We start from the raw sequence: 17,610 nt of genomic DNA on the forward strand, positions 1-17,610 counted from the left end.
GGTCTGCTTCAAAAGCTACTTGTCCTTCAAGAGCAGCATCCAGAAAGCACTGAAAATAAGTGGTATCTGGACCTGCATATCAACATAACAGAGTCCCCTTCAGCATTACTAACCACACAGCTATTGTCAGCTCCGGCAGCTACCAGGTCTCGCAGGGATAAGTGCAGTGGGGATGGATATTGCTTGTACCTTTTGATTCTGGCTGAGTCTGTGGCAGCGCTCTCAGACATCGGAGCCTCTTCACTTTGCACACACAGAGGAATTAACTAAAGAACCTCTGCTGGCACTAAATAACCACAGCTCCGTGGAGAAAACCTGCTTAATAGACAAGGGGAGGTGGTTCTAGTAAAGACTTTCATAATAGGCACATGCAGAGGGAGCAACACACGTGACACAGATTTATACCTTCTTTCAACTAAAGAAAGCAAATGAGAAAAACCTGAAACATATTTTCAGCATTTTTCTTTTTTAAACTAACCCTTTTCCATCACCAAGTTCTTTTACTTTAAAAATATGCCAAACTGTAATAGAATGGATAACACCCCCCCTCCCTCTCCAGAGCAAATCAATGTTTCATTCAACCTGAAACACATATTTCCTTCTTCATTTTCCCTCCACCTCCGGGAAAGTAACAAATGCTTCTTTCCCTCAAAGTATGCTTTCTGCTTTTCAGCACACTGCTGACTAGAAACACTCATTACTTACACAGCTCCATTTATTACCTTCTTCTCACGAGGGAAAGCAATGGCCAGCGAGGCAAACCTGTTGCCCAGTTAGGAAAGAGCTGCTCAGCAAACTCCTGCACCTCTCTGATGGCAGCTCTCTGTTTCCTGCCTGTACCTCTCCCTCTTACCCACTTGCCACAACGCTCTAGTTTTGAAGCTTGCTTGTGGCTCGCTTGCAGAGCCCTGGGAGCAGAGGGAGAACATGCTCAGTGTTCTCAGGCACAAGCTGGACAAGCTGAGCTTTCACAGCTGGAAATGGGTATCTATGGTTTGACAAGGTTAGAACTAAAACCAGAACATTTTTACACTGATATTTCCACCTCTGGCTAAGCAGAGAAAGAAGACTCACAGTCATTCCCTCCTGCCCCATTCCTTTGTTTTTCTACCTACTGAGCTATTCCAATTGATCAATGCCCCTCCTGAACCTAAGGCAGAGATCTGGCAAGGCATTTCTAATGCTCTCCTAGCTCCACTCTACCTGAGCACATTCCTCTACAATCAGGTAATCAAAATCCCCCAATTCATGTTATATTTATGACTACCCCACGTGTTAGCACTAATCGGGGAGAGAAGCAGCATAATTCCTGGCAGGCAGTTCTGCTGATTACAGAGTGTGTTACCAGAAGTAGCCTCATATTTGTATCATAATATCTGCACCATATCCATGGGCACAAAACACGGACATAAAGTGAGAAGCAGAGCTTTGGAACCATCTACAAGAATGAGATAACTACTTCACCCTAAGCTTTAATTAAAATGGGCTTAGCAACTTCATTGGGTTTATTTGTTTGACAGCCATCTTCCATTTTCTTCCTCAATACAATCTGCTCCCATTTCTCAGTGCCATTGCAGGGTCAGTGACCAAAGTACAGACATAAAAATCACAGGACTGAATCGCTGCATTTTGCAAACACTTTGCATTTTACTGCTGGTAGCTAACTGCCTTCAGAGAACATCTGCTTTCAGTTCACAGTGCTATCTCCATCTCAAACTGGAGCTAAAACTGTTTCTAAGGAGCCCAAAGAGACAGGCCACAGCATTAAACATTGAACTGCTCCCATCAGAGAACTCTCATCTCCTTTTCCTTTTGTCTCCTTCCATTCCCTTTGCCACTTGCAGCCTTCCCTTCCCAACCTGGCTTCTGTTGCCAGACAAAGCTGCCACCACATAGACCTCCACTTACCTGTGACCGGCGAAAGAGAACAAACTGAAGGCTGAAGGAACAGCAGTAACCTCACACCATGAAGCCACAGATTTCAGTCTATGCCCTTCTCTCTTCTGAACTTGCCCAAATGAACAGCAGACCTCCTTAGAGGTTTCAGAGAAGCCCTGAAGAACACAGGGCTAACTCTCTCCCTGTCCTCACGCTGCGAATAGACTCCTGAAATCCTCATGGATCTCACTGGAAGGAAAGAAGCTGCCCAATATATCCTGGTGTCTTTAGCCAGCTCTGTCCCTGTCCTCACTTTCTGAACAGACTGCATATCTGTATGATGAAAGCAAAGTACCTCCCAGTGCTGGGAAAGCATTCCAGTCATTCTCTGTTTCCATTCTGCATTATAAACTCAAATACTCACTTGCCAACTGGCAGCCACCTTCACAGAGAACAGCAAAGCCTTTCCTTTATTTAAAGGTTGGAAATGCAGAAACCAGACTGGTGTGTGCAGAAAACACAACAGCATTTCAGGATAGGATTCCTGACATAATGAGAGAATTGGCAGTAAATAAAAGACAAGATGGGCATCAATAGCTTGTGAATGAGAAAAGGAACATCAAAGGAAATGGCAGAATACAGAGAGGAAAAAGGTAAAAAAAACCCCAAACCACCATTTTTCCCTCACAGGAAGTAAATTTTTAGAGGTTTGGGTTTAATCCAAGGCTGAAAGAAAATGATGGCACAGCTGGCAGTGATTTCACCACCCTTTGGATCAGGTCCTCTGGTTTTATTCAAGCTTCCTGCTCATACTTGTGAACTCACACATGTGATACCTTTGGAAAGCAACAAGGGCAAATCCCCACTTTCCTCCCATAGCAAACCCAGGCTGAACAGGCTCAGCTACACCCCTGAGGCAGCTCCCACACCTCAGCTCTGGGTGCTCTCCTGCTACTGGCAACCTGTAGCACGAAGCAGGGTCCCCTCTTTGCAGCTCAGTGGTAATTGCAATTAAATGGAAGGTTTGCACTGAAAGCAAACACGGTAATGGAGTTAATTTTAGCAAACCACTAATGAGCAATACACCAGCCTCCTTTTTTTACCCTTATGGCCAACCTCCTAATGTGCCTTCTCTTGCTTTATGGAAATCATTAACAACTAACCTGCTGTCCTCTTTTTGGAAAGCACATTTCTTCCAGATTCTGCTCCATGGGGATCTGAAAGAGCTTTTCCAATCAACAGTTCATTGAATGAAGTCTCCAGAAATCTGCTGTTGTGTTTCCATCCTGAGTTGACCTTGAGCTATTTAAACCTAGATGGATTTCAACTCCATAGTCCCACCAGCCTACAGATCCTCCTCCCCGCCTTCCACCTGGGATAAGAGAGGCTTTTCAGAACATGTTAGAGGAGGTCTGCTAAATGATGCATTGAAAAGAGCTAGAGGGAAAAACAACTTTATCATCTCGTGGCTTGAACAGAAGGGGATGGGGCTCCTCAGTGCTTTAAAAGATAATGAAAAAAAGAAAATCAGGCAAAGAGCAACGCAAAAGGGAGAAGTAATACTTTCTGATGGATGAATGATGGGTTCAACAGAGAGGAAGGTCCCAGGGGAGTCCTAGTGAACACAGAGAGTGGATGGCAAATTCCATTCTAGTATAACTTTTCCTTGGAAGAGGAAAGGGTAAAGGGGTTCAGGAGAATAGCTCTAAGGGGCTATACTATGAAGGAACATGGGAGCAAGACAGTGGAGAAGTGACTGTTGGGAATTCAGACTCAGCAAGCGAAACAGTAGAAGTTCTTGTGGTGGTCGAGGCTGCGGTTCATTCCGTGGTCTCTGAACTGAAGTTTAGCATTTCTGATCTGGGTTCTGGTGCAGATGTTGTAGTAGATGCAAGATGAAACAAATGCAACAGCTCATGAATGCAGCATATCCTCATCAGTGCTCAGTCTCCAAGCAGCAGCAGGAACTTTGGTGTCAGGTCTGGGAATGCCAACAGAGCTCCACTTGGTGTGAACAGCAACTTTCCCAAACACCACTGCATTCCTCCAGAACTGCTGCCTCTGCCAAAACACTGCTACAAGAGCAGTTTATCCACAAACCATCAATACTGGAAAGCTTCTCAAGTGCCCCACACGAGCTCACAATGCCAGCCAGGCTCTATTAGTGCAGGACAAGAAGTCACAGAGAGCCAAAGCCAGAAAGGCTGTTCCATTTGCTTACTTTAAGGATCATGATTGGCCTAAACCTGTGTGATGGATCACAGGAGGAGAGGAGAGTTAGAGAAAAAGAGGCAAAACAGGACAACCCTTTCCAGCATCCTCAGCCTCCCCTGCTGAGCAGTTATCCCCTCTGCCCTTGGAAACATGCAGCTACATTACTTAAAAAGAGTTGGGTCAGCATCTCTCAGCAGGACAAGCCTCCCTAGTTCAGACATTCCTCAAGCACTCATTTATTCAGATCTTTGGCCTGCTGGAATAACAACGAGCAGAAGAACAGGTTCTGCTCCTGTATCGCCCTGTGTCTGCGCTACTCAGAAATCTCAGGAATTAAATGGAAATATTCAAGGAAATCCCAAGATAATGCAGCACCCTACCTCAGTCCTCCTCCAGGAGATGCTGATTTCCATTGTTCTGGATTGGTGCGCTTTTGTATTTGATGAATATTTATATAATAACATATTAAAAGCCAAATGCAATAACTTTGTAAGAAATGATGGAAGTACAGTGCTGGGTACAGTAAGCGAAGCCAGCAATGCCATTTTACACCTGCTTCCTTATTCCCTTCCTAAAAACAGAACTATTTGAAATCTTTCTTAGCGGGTGTGAAAATTAAGGAACCAACACGTTTCCCAAGCTCACACAGGCAGAGTAAACACCTGTCATACAATTCAGCACCATTATAGCTGTTTAGTATGAAAGGCTATAAATGCCTATACAGCTGTGCCAGTGCCTCTGAACCATACCCTGTCGCAGCATGGGTATTCCACAAAGCTTTGCCCACCTGCAACGCTTTGCCTGCGGGTAACCTGCCCCTTCACACCGGTGTTGTATTTGCCTTGCATTCACTGACATACCCCCTCCTACTTGCTAATGGAGTCAATCTCCATGCCTCTTTCCTACTCCCTCGTGTTTCTGGGCTGCCAAGCCTCTTCTAGCACAAGGCATCCAAATATCCAGGGGATGCCAAGCAGTGTTTTCCCAGGTTTCCACAATGTTTTCTGTTGTATGAGGCTCTCCTTCACGGGACAACCCTCACACAAGCTCACCTCACACATGAGCTCATGCAGACAACCCTCCTCCATGTAACCATTTGGCATGGCACGAGGCAATTTACTCATGAAACCGACCATCTAAAGACTGGGACTTTGGGTGAGAAACAACAGACCTCGCTCTGTCACATTGCTGCAAACACTCCTGAAGAAGCAGCAGTGAATTTGTGCCTCGAGTGCTTCTGGTCACTGGCTTGTAATATATCGGTGCCATTAGGCAGCACCCAAGGTAACAAACAGGGCTGTTTCCAGAAATCTGCATGTCTCCTCTAGCACCGCAGCTACCAAACCCCATCAGGGGAAGGCTCATGGTGCGTGATGCCCTCAGAGCTCTTGCACCCCCCAAACCCCAGTGCTCACCAGGCTCCTCAGCAGCTCTTCCTGCCACACCATCATGCTGTCGCCACAGCGGGGCGAAACACCCTCGCTCCTCTCCTCAGGGACGATGCCTTCCAATAGGAGACAAAGAGCGGGGGGAGCCACCCTGCGCCACACGTGAAACACCCCAAAACTCAGGGGGGATTTTTCCGTTTCTGGATTATTTTTCCCCAAGGCAGCACCTCGCCCTTCCCAGGCTGGTGCCGAACGGCTTCCCAAGGGGTGCCGGGAGCCGGAGCAGCGCCCTCTCGAGCTGTTTTGGGACAGGCGGGGCGCTGGGCGGGCAGCGCCGCCTCCTCCCTTCACATCCTCCCGCCTTCCACCACACGTGCCCGCTGTGGTGAGAGCACACAAAGGCGGCCGGCGAGGGGCTGAGCTGCAGGTCGGAGCTCAGAAGCTGCCCGCCGACGGTGGAAGGAACACGTGTGCCTTCGTGGTATGAAGCCAGCTCTTGGTTTTCTCCTCCTTTAGTCTAGCTCACACCTTTGTCTGCTCCTCTTGGGTTGGGGCGTTTCTCCCTGCTCTGCTGCACCTCCAGGGTGTCTAGGAAGTACTATGGGAGTAAGGGTGCTGTGGGGATGCCCCGTGAATGTGGTGTGTGCTAGAGGCAAGGATGGATGGAGCTATCAATCACGGTGCTGTTTCTAATCAGCAGAACCCCGGCTGGTGAGCAAATGGCACCTCATTTGCAAAGCTTTTGCTCTGCTCTCTCATTAGCATAAGTATTGTTTTCCATTATCCATAGTGATTCACATTAAACTGATGGAAATTCATCTGTCATGTGAATATAGTTGAGTAAAGGGCAACTGTGAATTCAACTAGTGACTATTTGCCCCTCTCCTGCTCAGCAGCTAAAGGGGTGCAGCTTCCTGTGGAAGTTGCCTGTTGATGTGGTGTGAATCCCGCCAGAGCTTACTGCGGTGGAAGCAGGCTTGTAGCTGTTTGTTACATCACATTTTATCTTGTAGGTATCGATACTGGTGGCATTGGTAATTCTGGCTTCTGAGATAAGTTGGGCTCCTATTGAGACTCCTTGGCTTATGATAAATGGCATCTTTTATCCTTACCTTGACTCGATTGTTTTAAGATCCACATTTTTTCTGCTAGCTTGAAACCCATTGTTATTTTGTGGCTAGCTTGGGTCATTAAAGGAAATACAGTAGTTCTGGGTCTAAATACAGGCAAAGAAGTAGCTATGAGCTGAGTACTCTCTTTCACGTGCTGCATGGATATCCGGTTGCAGGTAACATTTTTGTAGCTGCAGGTATCCAGTTTTGCAAAACCCCTCCACTTTGGGTCATGCTGTTACACAAATTTACGCTACTATTCTTTGTGATTTATCCAGGACAGTTACCTTCACTGATCCGTTGTTATGTGGCCCTCTCAATAGTGTTGACCTGCTGGTGGTGAAGAATAGATCCCTTCTTCCTTTCTTCCTCCAGAAAGGGGAATTTAAACGCTGTACTAAGTTGAATGCCAGGTGATCCTCCCAGACAATAATTACTGCTGAAATGCAGTATCAGGTCATACCGTGCTGCAGCGAGAAGGTGACGACAGTGGAGTTGCCTGATACTTTACCTCCTGGATGCTCTGAATTGGATGGGGTAAGAGTTGTAAGGATAAACAGAGTCCACTTTCCTTCATCAAACCACCCAGGCTATAATTCTCCAGGGTGCATACCCTATAAATTCCCTTTCACTGCTGGCATGTTAATGGCATTTGGGGAGATGTCACTTCAAAACTAAAATGAGCAATGACACACCGAGCAGCAGAAGGTAAATGGCTTTTAACTGGATAACGTGTCAGTTAAAGGCTAAATTATTTCCCTGCTGTCACTTCTCTTTACTTTGCTGGCTTGTGTTATTGGCTGTTACTGACAGTCGTTGAGAGAAGTGATGCCCTTGGCCCTGGGACATCCTGATTACCTTTGTAGCTATCTGTTTATGAGGGAATAACAGGCAGGTGGAGCTGAAATCAACTTCCATTCTATTGTCTAGGATACATAGAAGGTACTTGTATGACAGGATATTCACCTCTTATGTGGTGGTGTCCTTCGCTAGCAATCACATAGATGCTTGGGGTTTCTCCTAGACAGATTTACCAGGAGATGAACCTTTCCTGAGTGTGTTTTTTCTGGTTTCTTCTAAACCAAGAAGAAACCTATAGATCTAAATATAGGTCTGCATAGGTCTACTGCTCCTGTAGGAGTAGTATTTTGGGGGCAAGATTCATTCTATAGCAATATTCCTGTAGAACATCAGAATGGGAAAGGGACCCTTAACTTCTTGAGACTGGGTGTTGGGGCTTATAGACAATGGTAAGTGGAATCTGTTGTGCTAGGTGCTGTATTAAGATGTGCTGAGGCAAATACTGCTGCTTTAGAACTTTACTGAGAGGTTGAGGGGAAATTTATGTGTGCATAACTTGTATGGGTGAGTCGTTACACAAAGGTGAGTGGTAAAAGCAGCATTAGGTGCTATAAAACTGGTCGAAACCAGAATGTTAAAGAAATCCTGAAAATGAATATACTATTTATACAGTGGTCTTGGTATTGAAAAAGCTATACTTTATCAGCAGACTAATTGTTGTTAAGTAGCAGCAGAGTGGAAGAACTGATCTCTGGATTGCAAAGCAGCAAACCCAGAACTGTTGGGGGTCTGTTTGAAAGCTGCCCCTGCAGAAATGGCCCTGTAGTTCACTTCCCATTCTTGATCCCAGGTGGCCCCAGGAGATGATTTTCTCACTTCCAGATGTTTTGAAACCTGCAAATCAAACCAGGCCTTTTCTATATCATCATCCTTGGTTGTAAAGGTTCCTGCAAGGCAAATTAGGGGTTTATCTACACTTACAAAGTTTTGTGGAGATTTAGGAGATTTCTTCCTGCTTCCCTATATTTGAACAAACTCTGAAGTGGCAGTAAGTTAGAGGTGCTAAAATCAGTTAGTATTTCCTTCAAGCTTTAGTGGATCTTACTTAGAGAGAGGCTAGGTAATGATGACTCTGTTCTTAATCCAGTTTAGGAGCCGAGTCTTTCATTCTTTCTTTTAAATGCCTTTATGGGAGGTGGGTGAGGAAAAGCCCAGTGAATGAGTATTGCTGTGTAGCAAAGCCACTTAAAATGCTTTCAGTGTGTTTCTTGTGCCCATTGGTAACCAAAGATCCCTGAACATCAGAGTCTCGTTTAGGAACCCGAGGTAAACAGGAGCTTGCTTCAGACATTTGGAACGTGGCAGAAGTCTTGGACAGAGCCTTGGGTGACATGGTCTAGTGTGAGGTGTCCCTGCCCATGGCAGGGGGTTGGAACTGGATGATCTCAAGGTCCTTTCCAACCCAAACCAGTCTGTGGTTCTATGATTCTAAGTTCACTAGCAAACACATGGAAAACCAGCTGGTTCCTCTGCGACAGCACCCTGAACATTAGAGGCAAATGGAACGTGTTCCCCTTTCTCTTTGAGCTGGAGAAAAGAATCTTGCAAATGCCTTGCATGTGTGCTAAATAAATAAATGTAAAAATGAACCTTGTGGCCAATCACGGTGCAGCTACCCTGCAATTAAACAAATCCACAAACTGGCATCACATTTCCAGCTCATTAAAGGGAGGCAAATGCAGCAACTGCATGAAAATTGAGAAATTAGGCACAATTACCATGTTGGCTGGAGGCAGGAGGGGAAGCATTCATTGAGGGAGGTTTGGAGGAGAAGTTTGATGGTTCCTTAATTTGCTGCTGCCTCCCCAGTCCCTCCCAGCTCTGCTGTTTGAAATGGGCAGGAAGGAACCACTGATGCTCTGCCTGTCTCTGCAGTGCAGCAGCCCTGAGGAGTTAAGGAAGCAAGACTTGGGAACCCTTAGGGTGCTCCCCTGGCACAGCGCTGGGCAGGACTCCCACGTACCAGGGGACAAGCCTACACTGGTGTTTCCATGGGGTTTGCAGGGTCATGGCTCACACCCGCTGACCCTTTTGCTCTGCAGCTGCATCCATTCCCATCATCACTTGTTCTGAAGGGCTGATGTACTTAGGGTTGTAGTGCAGCACTTGCCAAAGGCAGAGGGTGCCTTTCCATTCACTTTCATGGCTGGTGTATTTGTCTGACACGTGTGTTAGTACACAGGTATTTATTGAACAAATGCTAAGTTGTCATTATGCACAGTTACTGGGGATAAAGACTGTCTCAGGCATCACATCTGGGCTTTCCTGGGGATTGTTTAGCCCACTGGACTCAGGAGGCTTTCCCCAGTAATCCTAGTTAGCTATAAGGCTGGTGGTAGGAATGCCCACTGGAAGGTAGACAGCTATAGGAAGTAAACCCATAAGGGTTTTCCAGCGGAGCAGTGAGGCAGAAGGGCTGTTCTTTTTGCGTTGGGGTTTTGTTGGGTTGGTTTGTCTTGGTTTTTACCCTCTCGCGTGGAGAGAGAGCTGGATCTGTCCCTCGGTGCTGCTCCACCCTGTGGCTGTGTGTCTGCACAACTCCAAGAGCACCGGTGTTCCAGGGCAGTGCAAACGAAAGGCTGCTGTAAATAAGTTCAGCCCGCTCAGGGGAATCGCAAGGAGGTGAGGAATGGAAAAAGTCTGTTACTGCCAATCACCACATCCACTTTGTCCATGTGTTTAATAGCCCCATTAAATATAGCAAGTGTAAATCTTACAAATTGCCCTGGAAAGGGTTCAGCTAATAATACCGGAGGTATATTTTGGATGTATGACTTGTGCTTTAGAACCATAAATAAGAAGTCAGCGTGTCTGGAAGTTATAGGCAAATGCTGCTTAGGTGTTTCTTTGTAATTTTGGCAGATGTGAGGTCTATGACTTTCCTTCCTGAAACACAGTCCTTTACCACAGCTTTCTGCATGGTTTTGGCAGCAAAATCCAGGTTGGCACAACTGAAACAAGTGAAGTGTGGAGTGAGTAGAAAGTCCTACAGGTTGACTCATACCCTGCATACCAACTGATAGAGTTAGTCTGGTGCAGGAGAAGACAGAGGTGTTTTTCCACATGTCCTCAGCTGATTCTTTGCAAAAAAGGAAGCGATGCAAATGTAAAAATAATCATGAAGAAAACCTTTGTAGCGTGGTTTAAAATGGAAGCATTTGAAAATACAGCCTGTGAGGTTCAGATGACTTGAAGCAGCTTAAAGTTTGTGTTACCACCATCAATATGCAACCTGTACTATGCTTTGGGGTTTTTTCCTTCACTATTTCTTTGGGCATCTTGGTTGGTTGGTTTTTTTCCCCTTGCAAGTAGTTTGAAATGTGCAAGTGATGGCTCAGGTATCGCTGATCCATGAGATCTGTCATGTTGCTGGGCACTGAGACTCTGAGGAGAAGCTTTATCATTAACATAAAGAATTGATGGATGGTGTTGAACTGGTGAATTGATAAGGAATTAATGGTGTTGTGTCAAGGGACTACTGATGGAGGGCGTAGGGGTCTGTAGGTAATTTATATGTTCTGCTGCACATGAGACTGTGTTGTCAGTAATTCAGGGGACTGTATGAGCAGCAGTGAACAAGTTCAGAGTTGAAGACACTTCCCGTGGCATTAATCATCAACCTGGCACTGAGTTCAGTAGTATTTCACTTCTGAAGTGTGCATAGCCTAGATATGAATAGCTAAGGTAGGGGAGGAGCATGGTTAAAACCATGCATTGGCTGAAATGTAGGTGTCACTTAGGGGGCTATAAAAGCTCTCTGAAATACACCTTTTATTATCCCAGCCATATTGCTCTGTAGCTCTTTTCCATGCAGCATACGGCGGTCTCACTTGTAGCAGAGGAAAGGTGTATGGCTGAGCAGAAAACCACCCTGGCCTGATGCCACTGCGGTCTGTGTCCCAGCCAACTGCCCTCATGCCTCTCTGCCTTCTATGTAAAACCAGCACATTGCTTATTCATAAGAGAACTATCTAGGAAGGGGTAATACAGGTGATATTGAGAATGTGGATTCTGCTGTTGGCCAATGCTGGCTTTGTTATATTTCATTTCTCAGTATGAAAATGTCTTGCTTAGGCAATGAGAAGTGGGCTGCAGCAGTTCCTCTCTTGCCAATTTATACCCCTCTTCCCTGAACATGGATCACAACGATCTTGGGAATAATTTATATGAATGTCTCCTAGCTTAGCCAAGAGAGGCAATTTCAGCTGGAACAGAAGAGAATCCATTTCACCCTGGCATTGAATAGAGGGAAGGGTACCTGCTGGTACTCTGATCTTTCTTTTTTGCAGACACTCAGACACTACGGTGATGTGTGGCAAGATGAAGCCCAAGGATAGAGAGAAAGGGTATGAATCAAACCCAAAAGATAGAGAGAAAGGGTATGAATCAAACCCACAAGTGTAGTCACATGCAGCCTCCATGGGAACTATGCCTGCAGCCTTCATTTCCTAATGGGGCAGACTAAGAGTTTCAGATAAGCACATCTGGGCAACTCTGAGGACGAGATCAGGTTTTAATCTTTTGTTTCAGATGTTACATGCATAAATCCTGAGCTCTTGCTTTTGGCAACAATAGATATTGCTGAAGGTGTGTCGTATATTTAAAGTTGGAATGGGAGCATTTTCTTGCTGTTTCCTCAGCATTCCAGTGCCTTGCTCTTAGGAAGAAAGAAGCAATTGTTTCCTTGCCACCTAATGTTTTTGGTAGTGAATCAAACATTAGGAAGTGGATCCAAGTAGGTGTAATTCTCTTGTGGATTCTGGCTTTTACTTATTTGCAATAATTGCCTGATCAGACCTGCAAGGCCCGAGTTAAGGTAAACTCCTGCTGTGCTGAGTGCAGCTTTATGAAGAGTGGGGGGAGGAATTGTGACACCAACAAATTAAAACTAATCTCATCATCTAAAACACTTGATTACACAAACCCAATTGATGATGCAGAGCTGCCCCTTCGAACACGTGCGAGCTGCTGAGGCAGCAAAGAATAAAGAGATCAGAGCAACCACCTAAGGTTTGTTCTGCAAGAAACCAGCCGCCTTCTGGCACCTACTGGAGCCATTGAGCTGCCCGGCCTTGCTGTCAGTATGCTTAGCACACTCAGGGAAAGGATTATCTTCTAAATGGGGGTTCTTATGGTGTGCTCTGTAACCCAGAACTCTCTGAAGTTCTCTTTCCCATCCCTCAGATAGATAGGGTGGCAAGTTGCTAGAGCATTTGCACTGGAGTGCAGGTAACTCCCTACAGCCAGTAACCAAGAGCCTGTGGTTCTGGAGGAGTAGATGAGTTTGGCTGGTTCTCTAAAGATGGTCTCCAATGCTTCCTTTTGTGCTCCCTCCGGGTTTGAGCAGAGGTGAGGGGCTCTTTCTGGTAACAATGGCGAAACGCATTCCATGCTGGAATTCAGCAGCCCCTCCAATCGCTCTACTTCCCAGCTAATTTCCCTGTGTAAGCAGGACCTGTGGAAACACTGTGCTGCTGTTAGCTGGGGCTTTAATTTATTTGGAAGAATGTGTAATTATCAAGCTGTGAGCAAATTGCTGTTCCTTTCACCTGCCTCCTCGCAGAACTCATTCATATTCAGGGGAGCCACTGATTAATGAACACAGCGACAGAGGACAAGGATGAGCCAATGCAGCCACAGGCTACGAGCTGCAGACAGCAGCAGTAATGCTTCAGGAGAAGGTATATGAGGCTCTTCATTGCAAATCACCAGATGAGTTGGGAAAAGGCAAGAACTGGGTCTTAGGAGAGGAACTTCTTTTCCGTTTCCAAAGAGGAGCTGGCTGATAGCCTTCTATGTTATGTATAATGATGTTCTGGGCCTTTCTGGGGAACATACATGTACAGAGTGTAAGATTTATTCTGGATTCCTGCTTCGAGAGGTTTATATGTGGCTGTTGTGCAACTTCCTTTGGATCTTATAAAGTCAGATTCAGAGGCAGCTGTGTAAGGGATGCTGAGCTGGTGGATTTCATTCCTCTTCACTATGAAACTTACACGTCTTTCTCTTCCACTAAGGTTTCAGTGACTCCCGATCTTCTTTGCCAGCTTCCATCCCTGCCCTTCTGTCGTGGTTTGAGCCCAGCCGGTAACTCAGAACCACACAGCCGCTCGCTCACTCCCCCCCTTTCTTCCTCCCCCCGCTCCCGGAGGGATGGGGAGGAGAATCGGAAGAATGTAAAACTCCCACGGGTTGAGATAAGAGCAGTCCCGCAACTAAGGTATAATACAAAACCACTACTGCTACCACCAGTGATAATAACGATTAGTGAAATAACAAGGGGAGAGGATACAATTGCTCACCACCCGCCGACCGATACCCAGCCCGACCCGAGCAGCGATCTGGACCTTCCAGGTAACTCCCCCCGGTTTATATACTGGGCATGACGTGCTGTGGTATGGAATACCCCTTTGGCCAGTTTGGGTCAGGTGTCCTGTCTCTGCTTCCTCCCGGCTTCCCCTCCTCCCTGGCAAAGCATGAGACTGAGAAAGTCCTTGGTTGGAATAAACATTACTTAGCAACAACTAAAAACATCGGTGTTATCAGCGTTGTTCCCAGGCTGAAAGTTAAAAACCACAGCACTGCACCAGCTACTAAGGAGGAGAAAAATGACTGCTATAGCTGAACCCAGGACACCTTCTTAGAATGACCAGAACATCGTTGGGTGTTGCCTGCACATCAGCAATATTGCTTGTGGAACACAGGTTAGTGTCACTTAAACACTGGTACAAGGTACTGATTGAGTACAGGCAGCAGCTACGTTATATCCCTTCTGCCTTGTCCTCTTCACCCTTGACCATCTCGGGTGTCTCTCACTGTATGCCCGCACAGACCCTTTTCTAGCAGAGAGAAATTCAGATCTGTGTGTTTATCTGCTGCCATGTGCCCTTCCCAAAGGAGTGGTAGTTGTGATGATGACTTGATGGGATGTGAAAACCTAACTGCAGGCAGGCAGCCCTCCAAACGTTCCTTTTAGAGCTCACTAAAGAGCTCTATGTTCCTAGTGAGCTCAGAGCACTATTGAGCCGGGCTGGACTGAAACTGTTTAATGTGGAGGGGAAAAAACAACCGTATGTGCATCACTGTATAGTCTCCCTGCCACATTTGTCATTGGTTTGGGGTTTCTTGGGGTGGTTCATTTGCTTAGGGGGAGAGCAGATGTTTTTTGCTTATGGGTTTGGGTTTTTTAACATCTTTGAGCTAAACACAGGAGTACTGAGAATGCAAAACTTCGAGTAAGCCTGTGCCACAATTCAGAGCTTTGCAGGATTGGACTGTGAGCCTTTACTTGTTGGAGACTTTATGGCTTCCTGTTTCTGCAGGAGTTAAGAAGTGTGTGTTAATAGAATCAGGTTCTAACTTAACAGCCCTCTAGGCTGAGCAAGCTGTAAGCTGATACCATGAGAAGTAGGATATCAGCCTCAGAAAGGGAAGGGATAATTTATTCTGTTGAGTTTGTAGTGAAGGAGAAAAAAGCCAAGCTTAGGATCCAAGCCCAGCGGCTTTAGAACCCTGCTACAATTCGTTTAACAAATTGTTTCTCCTCTATCTTCACCCTAGTTGTTCTTATTATGCCTGTTATCTGATGGTTATTTAATCTATAGTTTGTAATTACTTCCCTTCTGTCTTGCACTCCAACACACATTCATTTTCTTGTTGCACTAACGCACTGACCTACATTATCCAAGCTGTAAAAGTCAATTATGCTGCCTGTGATTTTTCAAGTGGCGTTTGGCAAATGGGTTTATGTATTATCCATCCGTTACCTGGTTCCTGTTAGGAGCCAGTTTTTCTCAGGCACCTCTTAAAAACATCTCTGGAAACCCAACTGCTCTTCCAGATCTGGATGCAAATTGCACTGCTACAGTGCTGAGAAGGAATACAGAATGTCCTGCCCACTCATATGGGTAATGAACAGGGTTAGACTTTGGAAGTGAAGCATTGCATCAGTCGTCTGTTTCTCACTGTGAATTGGGAATATACTGCCCCAACCTACTGTATCATGTCCTGTGCAGGTTTCAAGCTGCACTCGAGTGTGTGGATTTTGCATCTGACATTTAATATCAGGCTTTAAGTTAAAACCACGTTTGTGGTATTTGATAGTAAGAGGTATCACTGTTACCAAACGGAGCACAGAACCATCTGTACCCAGCAGACAAACAGCTCCCAAGGGGCAGGTGAGTGGGGGTTGATTTGTTTTAATCAAGCCTTGCTCATTAATGAGGAGCTTCATAAGTAAGCTTCGATGCATATAGATCTTCACCCGCCCTGCCTTTCCCTGGCTTCCTGTTACCATATTGAGATGTGAGCACATTACAGATGAAGTTTTGAGCCCAGGCTAATTTGGTAGTAGAAGAAAAGGAGGTATCAGGGGGAATTTGCTAGATAGAGGTGCAATCACTCTAAAACTCCCGACTTCCCTGGTATGAAGGCTGATTGCTTTATTTCCTCACATCACGAGACAGCTTACAGCGGTAGCCCTGTAGCATCACTTGTCGAACGAGCCACCAGCCGTGTGGCACGTGTGTGAGCACACATACCCTGACTGAAATAGGCAGGGAATGTGCATGCCTGTCACACAGGCACTCAGACACGCACACCCATGCACATGTGCATGGTCACTGGACGTGTGCAGCTTATTCTGCTTCTCAACAGTAAGCTTCAGGCTGCAGAAACTGTAGTTCTTGGGGTGATACTTATGAGGGATCACTTTTTCGTAGGGAAGCATGGGAAAGTTGAGAGAATTTGTCCTTTCCCCATTACCCCCCCCATCCTTTATGCGTTATCTGTTCATGGTCTACACAAAAAACTTAAAGGAGTGGTTCCCTAAAAACAGGAACTTCTGTGCTATTCCAGGTGCTCATAGTGAGGCTTTCCTGCATTAGAGGTGGGAAATGTGTGGCATTTTTCCCTCGGACATATGGGTATGGAGCTAGTTGTAATTGTGCCACTGTAATTTCCAATACCACATCTAAGCACAGCCTAAGTACCAGCTGATTTAGCTTCTCTCTTTTCCCTCCCTTGCAATTCCTTCTGTTAAAAGCAGCTGTTATTCTTTCATTTCAGATAGAGAATTAAGGCCTGAGGTCACTAGGACCAGAACTGAGATCTTGCAACTCTAAGCTCAGGGCTTTAATCACAAGCTCAGATCTAAAGGTTAACATTTGCATGTGATTTTTTGGAGGCGTGGGGAGAGGTCCTATCTCAGGTTCTTGAAGGAGCGTTCCAGGAGGTGGATTGTGAGCTAGTTTCATCTGGTTATGTTTTGATACTTGCATTTTCCATTATAGGGGTTTCTAGAGTGGTTTGGAAGCACGATTATTTCAGGAAGTTACAAGAATGTATAAGAATGACCAGAAGGCCCCCATGAAATCATGAGTATAACTGGGGATTAAAAATAAACAAGTACCTTTTAGCATCATTTTTGAGCTCATGTTCTCCTCTGTAACCCTGTCAGTGCATGAATGTGTGCCTGGGGATGGAGAGCTGCAGGCAGCAAGGAAGAAAGTTTAATAGCTGGGCTGTAAATGTGAGAGCATCTTCTCACTGGATTTCCACAGATTGGTTTGGATGACTGTAAATGTCTGAATCCTAATGCGTGCTCATTGGGAGGTGTTCAGCAATCAGTATCCTCAGTGCTATAGCCCAGCTGGGAAGATAGACCTGTACTGGAGCTAATGCTACAGAAAAACAGATCTCTTTCAAGAACCATAACAGCAAATTTGATTTCCACCAGCCTTGTGTTTATAGACTGGTATTCTCTCCTCTACAGGGAGCCAATCTGAGCTTTCACAGGGCTCCTGCTGAAGGAAATCAGATAGCAAATTCATGCAAAGCTTACAGTAGCAGAAGGGCAGGTAAGGATGTAACTGGTTGTGCTGGTGGGAGGTGAGAGAAAGAAGAGAGCTGGGAGAAGGGCTCAGCAGGGAGGAGGAGCAAGTTGCTCTCAGCCTCACTGTGCTCATGGGAAATGCTGTGGTCTGCTCAGAGTCACCTGCACTAAATTCTCTTTGGCAGACAGTGGGCTTGTCCTCTGCACAGGAAAGGTAAGGGACAGACAAGGCCAGGACGCTGTGGCCTCCTCTTTCAGCAGTGATTTTGGCAGCCCTGCTCCCCATAGGCACCCTCTGGCCATGCTTGGACTGCACAGCTGATGT

The 17,610-nt window shown here is 45.9% G+C and overlaps 1 protein-coding gene across 1 annotated transcript in view; it reads right to left on the reverse strand.

The window, feature by feature from the left end:
• Positions 1-2,158, reverse strand: part of B3GAT1 (beta-1,3-glucuronyltransferase 1) — an 89,582-nt gene extending 87,424 nt beyond the window's left edge. Inside the window, exon 1 of the mRNA XM_030505400.1 lies at positions 1,909-2,158. The gene's annotated coding sequence lies outside the window, so the exon portion shown is untranslated. The remainder of the gene's footprint in view (positions 1-1,908) is intronic.
• Positions 2,159-17,610: the final 15,452 nt, after the last annotated feature.

This window comes from Strigops habroptila, chromosome 17 (assembly GCF_004027225.2).
Source record: "Strigops habroptila isolate Jane chromosome 17, bStrHab1.2.pri, whole genome shotgun sequence".
Classification (NCBI taxonomy): Eukaryota; Metazoa; Chordata; class Aves; order Psittaciformes; family Psittacidae; genus Strigops; species Strigops habroptila.